Source organism: Pediculus humanus, genomic scaffold (assembly GCF_000006295.1).
Source record: "Pediculus humanus corporis 1103172107490 genomic scaffold, whole genome shotgun sequence".
Lineage (NCBI taxonomy): Eukaryota > Metazoa > Arthropoda > Insecta > Psocodea > Pediculidae > Pediculus > Pediculus humanus.
Window position 1 is genome coordinate 181,260 of NW_002987106.1, and position 9,779 is coordinate 191,038.

Consider the following 9,779-nt stretch of genomic DNA (forward strand, 5'->3'; position numbering starts at 1 on the left):
TTGTTACGCCTGTAAAATTAAAATGCATTTAAATATTTTTTACTTAACAAAAGAAGAAATTTTAATATGTTTCGTTGCTGCAGTTGCATACAGGTTGCCTAGTTGTGCTCCTTCTACCATGTTACTTTTGTTTTTTTTTTCCTCTCGAATGAAAACAAAAGCAAAAGCAGAAGAAAACAAAAAAAAACAAAAACAAATAAAAGATACGTCAACATAATATGCACATTAATAATTAATAATTAAAAAAAAAAGCGAAATGATAACAATCGACAAACTCAAAAGTAAGATACAAGAATAAAACAAAACGAGTGTTAATAAATCTGCAATGCGATAACAGGAAAAAAAAATAATAATAATAATAATAATTAGCATCATCATCATCATCATCATCATCATCATCATCATCATCATCATCATCATCGTCGTCGTCGTCGTCGTCATCTGCATAACCGACAAAACAACCAGAAAAATAAAAAATTTCCATTTCGATCAATCGATCGAATGTGATCAATATGCATATACAAACTTTACATATTTTTCTTTTTTTTCCTTTTTTTTCCTTTACTTCCTGGTTTCACGTACGAATAATAATAATAATAATGATAATAATGATAATAAATCAAGATTAGTTTGTCGCGTCTGAGAATTTAAAAAAAAAAAAAAAAATTCAATTGCAACAACACACAACACGCTTTTTTTTTTTTTTCAATTTACCCATGACACGCACACGCACACGCACAGGCACACGCAGCTTTAGGATTAATTAGAAAAACCTGAAAATGTTTTCGAAATCCGTCAAAAGATTGCACTACCCTACTTTTTTTTTTTTTTTTTTTAAATTTTACCACCGAACCTAAAATAAAAAATAAATTAAAAAAAAAAAAAAAATTTTTTCGATTCGTTTAACGACGATCGAAACAAACTAAAAGCAAACCTTGTTATCATCATCATCATCATCATCATTATTATTATTTTTATTATTATTATTATACGGAAACGCGGCGTGAAATTTTTTTTTTTTTAACGAGGCACTGCATTTAAAAACATTGAGAAAAAGAAAATCACGAGGCAGGACGATAATAAAGCAATAAAAAAAAAAAAAAACACAAAGTGAAAGTTTCAGCCGGGAAAACGACCGCGACGAAGATAATAATAATAATGATCATAATGATAATGATGATCGTAATGATGATGATGATGATGACGACGATGATACACAATTGTTCATTTCGCATTCGAGTGCATTCTGCTACAAAAAAATTTAAAAATAAATAAATTCGCGCCAAATGATTTGAAAAAAAAATTCGTAAACGAATTCGCGGTTTTGTTTTTTTTTTTTTTTTTTTTTAATGCCTGATATCAATGAAAATTTTCGTACGGAAACAAATCCTTGAATGAATGAATGAATGAATGATTGATTGATTTTCATTTCGATTGAATCCGATTATTAAATAACCAGGAAAAAATAAATAAATAAGTAAATAAATCATTTTATATTAAATTTTCTTATTCTTTCTTTCCTCTCTCCCGCCCACCCCGTTCGGATGATTTTAAGTTTTACGTAATAACGTTAACGTTAACATCCCGTTTTTCTTATTACTTTTTATTATTATTATCATTATTATTATTATTATCGTTCGTTTTGATTTTTACGTAAGTCAGAAGCATCCCTTTGGGTGTACAATAAAAAAAAAAACTACTTTACGTTAAACAATAATAATAATAAAAAGTATATAAACCGAACAGATTAGAAATTTATTAGTAATGACGACGACAACGACGACGACGACGATGATAATAATGATGATGATGATGATGATGATGATGATGATGATGATATTAATAATAATAATAATTAATCGACATCTCTTACCTTGACGTACGTTTAATTTTTTTTTCGTTCGCCCGTGCGAATAACGTTTTCACCTTTTCACGTTAACTTTTTTTTTCTTTTTCGATTTACTCGTCGTCATCATCGTACCTGAAAATAAATAATTTAGAAAATTTAATCCCACGACGAAATATAAATAAAATAAAAAATTTTTTTCGCCTTCTTTTTCTTATTTTTATCACTTTTCAATTCCTTATTTGAAAATTTCAAAAAAAAAAAAAAAAACAAAATTGCTCAATTTTTACGCTAACAAAATAAAAATAAATAATAATAATAATGATAATAAAAACGACGACGATGATGATGATGATTATGATGACCCACGTTTACAACGTACATACATATCGATTGATTAATTAAACAATTAGTTAAAACGATAAAATCAATAATAAAAAATTATATAAATAAAATTCGTCATGTTTATACTTTGTACTTTCTTTTTTTTTTTAATAATTATTAATTATCATCATCGTTATCACTCGTCATCATTGCAATCATCATCATCATCATCATCGTAATCGTCTACTTTTCGATACTACCAAGTTAAAAAATAATAATAATAATAATAATAATAATGTTACATTGAATGCCCGCACGTGTGTTTGTAAAAAAATTTAATAAATTTCGGTGACGGTGATCGCGATGATGATGATGATGATGATGATGATGATGATGATGATGGCGACGATCATACCAACAACCACAACAACCAAATCAACAACAACAACAAAATTATTTGTACATAAAAACATAAGCTAAACATGAATTTTTTTTTAACTTGTGTAAGAGTGAAAAGAAACCCTCATCCTTTAATTATTATTATTATTATTATTATTATTATTATTATTAATTAAGCCTTTCGGTTAGTTAGGCGAGAGAGGAAAACAACCCTTTCAAAAACAAAAGGAATTGTTTCCGGTTTTTCCGATCCCATAAGACTACACATCATTTTCAACGTAACGTATTACATGCACACCTTTTTCCATCGAGTGACGTCGATTGTCTTCCAGTTCTTCGCGAACCCGTGACGTCAGCATTACAAAACGTTCTCCCTTCGAACGTATGTTGTCTTCGTTCAACATCGTCACGAATTTTTTTCCTTTTCCATTTCATCTTGTCATATTCCATCCTCGGAAAATGCCTGTGACACAATGTAATTTTTTTTAAAATTTTTCCTAAGATCGGAAAAAATACAAAACACTAATAATAATAATAATAATAATGAACCCCGTTTAAAAAAAATAATAATAATAAATCACGAATGCGAAACGATAAAATAATAATTATTTAAACGCATAACTTATTATTATTTTTTTTTCTACGTTCGACACTCTACGCACTTCCGTACTTACATACATTTTTTTATTAAAAAAACATTCATTTGCGATGACTCTTAATAACAAATTTATAAATAATAATAATAATAATAATAATAATAGAAATCGCACTATGTGGGACGGCCCACATTCTTCGGAAAATATTATAAATAGCACCACCGATATTCGAGTATTTGTCCCTAAGGAATCGTCGGGTAGAAACCTGGGATAAATGCTTAAAAACCCCGACAAATAAGAGCCTTGTCGTGTTTAATGGTGAACATAATAATAATAAGATATAAATAATTAACGAACGAGAATTTAAATAATTTTTTCCTTTTTTTTTTTTTTAAATATATTAAAATACAGACAATCGTTTGAATATTTATTATCATTATTATTAGTATTAATTTAATACATGAGTAATTTTTTTTAAATAAATAAATAAATTAAACCGAATAATTTAAATACCTACAACGACGAAATTATGCATTTAAAAAAAGGAAAAAAATTTGCACTTTTCCACTTGAGTTTAATAAATCCTTACAACAACATTTTTGAACCCGATAAAAATCAGGTTTGATTTTTTTTTATCCAGGTTTCTTTCGATTTATGTAATTTATGTAATAAAAATTTATCGTACAACAACAACAACAACAACAACGACGACAAAGAAAAAAAAAGAAAAAATTTATTTTTAAATTGCATTATTCGCTTTTTCATCGTTTGCAAAAACTTGCATCGAAAAATTTATGGGATAAAAAAAAAAAAAAAAAAATGAGAAAATTTAAACTTGTGGTGGGCATAACAACAACCGTGTGGGAGAGAATAAGAAAGAGAGAGAGATAGAGATAGAGATACCTGTCAAGAGAGTGCAGGTATAAAAAAAATAATAATAATAATAATAAAAAATTACCCAAACGACCTTCGCGCAATGCAAACAAAATAAATTTTTTTTTTTTTTTTTTTTCCTTCCACTCGATCGTAACAAACGAAAACTTGCAATGCACATGCGAATTAATCAATTACATACATTCTCACTCGACATAAACAACTTGAAAAGGAAAAAGAAAAAGAATATATGCAAATCCCCCCCCCGAATTCCCCAGACAAATTTCCCACCACCGAAAAAAAAATAAAAGGGGAAGGGAGGAGAGGGGGATGCATTAATGATCCCAACATCATCTCGCGGAGATACCCATGTTATCTTGCATCTCGAAATTTACAATTTAACTGGAAAATAAACGTTCACGAGAGACTAATAGTAATAATAATAATAATATAAATAATAATAATAATAATAATAATAATAATATAAATAATAATAATAATAATAATAATAATAATAATAATAAAACTTGCAACTTATAATAGCAAAGCCCAATCTCAGAAGAAATTAATAGGCAAATGGGAACAGAAAAAATTACATGGGCAATACCTAAAAAGAATAAATGCCGAAGATATTAATAAGAAGAGCACGCACAATTGGCTACGGCGTGGAAAACTTAAAATTGAAACAGAAGCGTTTATTACAGCGGCTCAAGATCAGGCATTGCGGACCCATAACTATGAGAAAGTAATTCTCAAAGTCCGCCAAGATGACAAGTGCCGAATTTGCCAATCACAATCGGAAACCATCGATCATTTAATTTCCGGTTGTCCGATACTGGCAAAACATGAATATCTGGAGAGGCACAATAAAATATGTCAATATCTCCATTGGAATATATGCCGAGAATATGGAATGGATGGATTACCCAAGGAGTGGTACAACCACATTCCAACCCCGGTTACGACAGTAGGTCCATGCACAGTTCTATATGATCAACAAATCCACACTGATAGAACTGTGCCAGCTAACAAACCGGATATCATACTCAGGCATAATGCGGAAAAATGGTGTAAGTTAATTGAGGTATCCGTGCCGGCAGAAAAAAACACCAGACAGCCAAAGAAGCAGACAAAAGGCTGAAATATAGAAATTTGGAAATTGAAATAGCCAGCATGTGGGGAACAAAACCAGAAACGATTCCGGTCATCGTGGGAGCATTGGGAGCCATGCCACATTCAATGAAAGGAAATTTAAAGAAGATTTTGAAGAACCTAAAAGAAGAAACCATCCAGGAAATCGCACTATGTGGGACGGCCCACATTCTTCGGAAAATATTATAAATAGCACCACCGAAATTCGAGTATTTGTCCCTAAGGAATCGGGTAGAAACCTGGGATAAATACTTAAAAACCCCGACAAATAAGAGCCTTGTCGTGTTTAATGGTGAACATAATAATAATAATAATAATAATAATCAAACTGCAAAATTCATTTTAAAAAAAAAAAATGGAAAATTCGCGACATAAAATGTAATAAAAAAAAAAAAAAATTTTTTTTCAAGTCAACGGCGAAGGCAACAACCACATTGCATCAATCACTACCACCACTACCACCACCACCACCACCACCACTACTGCCACCATTACAAAAAAAAAAAAAAAGTAAAAAATCATTTAAAACCACACAAATGGTATTGGCATAAAAACTTGTCTTCCCATCGAATGTCTCGAATTGCAACTTTGTAACCATTTTCTTTTTCCTTTTCTCTTATTTATTTATTAATAACATGCATTCATACGCGTTGTTAATAACGCTTCAAGTTTAATAATTTATTTATGTATGTGCGTATTCGCATACATAAGTTTTCCCCCCTAATGTACAAATTACAATTTTCGTATATTATTATTATTATTAGTACGCTCACACAAATACGAATAAATAAAATAAGAAGAAAAAAAATTAAATATCAGGTTTGACCACTTTCTTGACGCCTCGCCAAATCTTGCAAAAAAAATTATTATTATTATTATTATTATTATTATTATTATTATTATTACTTTTTTTTTTAAAGAAAACAAAGAAAATTTAACGAAATATAAAAAAAAAAAAAAAACGCCACAAGACATCATCATCATCTTAAGCACACCCTCCCCCTCCACTCCCCTCGTCTTAGTAATCGTACCTTAGACAATAAATAAATTTAAAAAAAAATACCTGAAACCTGCATTTGAATTCTCAATTTAAAAATTAATTAATAAATAAATAAATAAAAATGGCTTCCCGTCACGCATTCACCCTCTCACAGAACAAAAAAAAAAATCCCTTTTCGTGTCATACCGCATTGACCTATCAAACGGGATAACGATAATAATAATAATAATAAATAAATAATTTCAAAAAAACAAATGGCAGACGAAACAACCTGTCAGGTAAGTAAATGCATCTCATCCGAACATTTTTTTTTTTTTCTTGTTTTTTTGCATTTTGCGAATCGAACAAAATGGCGGTCGCGTGTAAAAAATATTTTCTTTATTAATTAACAATAAATTAAAAATTAAAAAAAAAAAAACTCGAATCGCATCTCGGCAAACAACCGCACAACAACAACAACAACAACCACAACAATGTACACATAAATTTGTATGTATGTATTTATATATAAAACGACATGTTGTTATTTTCATATGCCGATTTTTCCCATTTAACAGACTGCAATAATAATAATAATAATTTTTTATAGCTTTTGTTTTCAGAGAGAGAGAGAGAAACTTATTTAAATATTTTGCAACGTGTTTTAATATTTATATATATAAAAAAAAAAAAATGCATTTTATTCCTTGACATGTTTACCATAATAAAACTGTGCTTTTTTTTTTATCATTATCATTATTATCATCCGACTCGCCGCATTTATTTATTTATTTACTTATTTATTTTTATTTATTTATATATACATGCATTATTATTATTATTATTATTATTATTATTATTATTATTTTATTGGCGGAGCCATCGGCTTTTTAACGTCGAGAGTTGTAAAAATAAAATTTAATAAATAAAAAAAATTCAAACGATTTAAATAAATGATATTTTTTTATATGATTTGAATTTAAACGGGGAAAAAAAATGGCGGCGGCGGCGGTTTTCCACGAGCCGGAAAAAAAATAAAAAAAATTAAAAAAAAAAACTACTTCGGATTTGTGGATTCGAACCAACGTCTCCGTATCCAATCGAAAAATTATTCCATCAGTCATCAGTATTTAAACGAAATTAATCATATTAACCTAACAATAGTAATAATTTCCCCCCTCCCTTCTTTTCTACATTTCTTACTTACTATTATTATTATTATTATTATTATTATTATTATTATTATTATTATTATTATTATTATTGAGAAACTTATTAAAATAATTTAAACCCCACCCCCTCTCCTCCCCCTAAAACAAAAAAAAATTAATAATAATGATTATTTTTTGTCGATTTGAAGAAAGACAAAATGAACGACACTGACACCCCCCCCAATTTTTTTTTTCTCCCGATTATCATCATCATCATCATCATCATCGTTATCAACATGTTTTTGTTTATTTAAATACATTTTCAGGTACGTGAGTAAGAAAAACCTTTATTATTAACGTCAAACTTTTCTATTTTCCCCACAAGATTTATTACTTATTTATCCATTTATTTATTATTTTTTTTTAATAAATAAATAATTGAAATGTAAAAAAAAAAAAAAAAAAAAAAAAAAACATTTCAAAAACGTATAATTAATGATAATAATAATAATAATAATAGTAAATAAATAAATAAATAAGTCACAAATGAAGGAAAACAGCTTTTCAGTTCATACATTACTATTATTATTATTATTATTATTATTATTATTATTATTAGTAATATCAATTATAAATTTCCCTTTTTAAGTAGAAAAAAAAAAAAAAAATTGCATAAACCTAGAAAGAGAGAGAGAGAGAGAGAGAGAGAGAGAGAGATTAAAAATGCACAAGGTAATAATAATAATAATAATAATAATAATAAATCCTTAATGTAAATGGTAACCCTTAATGCAAAAATTTTTTTTTTATAAACAAAACGATTAATAAAAATTCAAAATAAAAAAAAAAAAAAAGATTTAAATTTTTTTTTTTTTCTTTTGGCATATGAACAATGTCAAAAATATTATGCTTGGCAAATAATTTGCTCCGAAAACCAAAAAAATTTCATTTAATGATAATAATAATAATGATAGAAAACAACAAAATGCACTTTATTTTTGTTTTTTAAATTGCAATAATTAAATTATTCCTATAAAAAAAAAAACTACCTACTATTTTACCTACTTTTTTTCTTTTTGGTTAATTATAGTAAAGGAAACAACTTTGGAAAAAATAGAGAGAGAGAGAGAGACTAAAAACTAGAGAGAGAGAAAGAGAGAAAGAGAGAGAGAGAGAGAGAAAGAGACTAAAAACTAGAGAGAGAGAAAGAGAGAAAGAGAGAGAGAGAGAGAGAGAAAGAGACTAAAAACTAGAGAGAGAGAAAGAGACTAAAAACTAGAGAGAGAGAAAGAGACTAAAAACTAGAGAGAGAGAAAGAGAGAAAGAGAGAGAGAGAGAGAGAGAGAGAGAGAGAAAGAGACTAAAAACTAGAGAGAGAGAAAGAGACTAAAAACTAGAGAGAGAGAAAACTAGTTTTCCTTTTAAATTAATACATAATGAAAAATTATATGGTTTAAAAGTTTTTTTCGATTAGACAAACTAAAAAAAAAAAAATTCAAATCATTTTCATATCCTTCATATTATTATTATTATTATTATTATTATTATTATTATTATTATTATTATTATTATTATTATTATTATTATTATTATTTCTTCATTCTCAAAGTAATTATTGACTATATTTCTATTGAATCTCCCCTTTGTTTTAGAAAAAAAAATTTTTATTCTCAAGTTTTTTTTTATGTAAAAATGGTTTTTATCATAACAAATAGAGAAAAAAATGTCGATAAAATATTTTCCTTCATTTGTGTTTCTTCGATATGCAAAAAAAAATAAATTATTTTTTGTTGCATTCGAATTGGATTGTCGAGTTAAACTAATTATAATTAATTTAAAATTTTTAAATGCAATAAATAAATAAAATAAATTTATTAATACACACACACACACACACATGAATGCATGCACAAACATTCTTTTTTTAAATAATTAATTAATTATTATTTTTTTGTTTCGATGAGATGAAAAAAAAAAACTTTTTAATTAATTTTTAAGTGTCATTTAAACAAACAAAAAAAAACAAACTTTTTATTAAATTTTTATAAATAAATAAATTTTTTTTCCCCTGAATGATAATAATAATATGGAATAAAATAATAATAATAATAATAATAATTAAAACAATTTTTCTTAAAAAAATGAAATATCGAAAAGGAACAAATAGTAAGAAAGAAAAAAGAAGTACAAAAAATTCACTTTTCGATATGAATCAGTTTAAATATAAAAAAAATTTTGATTAATAAATAAAAAAAAAACAAAAGAGAAAGAAAATGAAAAATGAAAAAAATGAAAAACAAATGAAATAATAATAATAACTAAATTGTTTAAATAAAAAAAAAAAATTTGTTTTTTAATTACATTTTTCATTAATTTTGTTTTTTTTTTATTTAAAACTTTTGTGTTTGTGAATTATTTAAAATGATGTTTTTATTAATTATTATTATTATTATTATTAA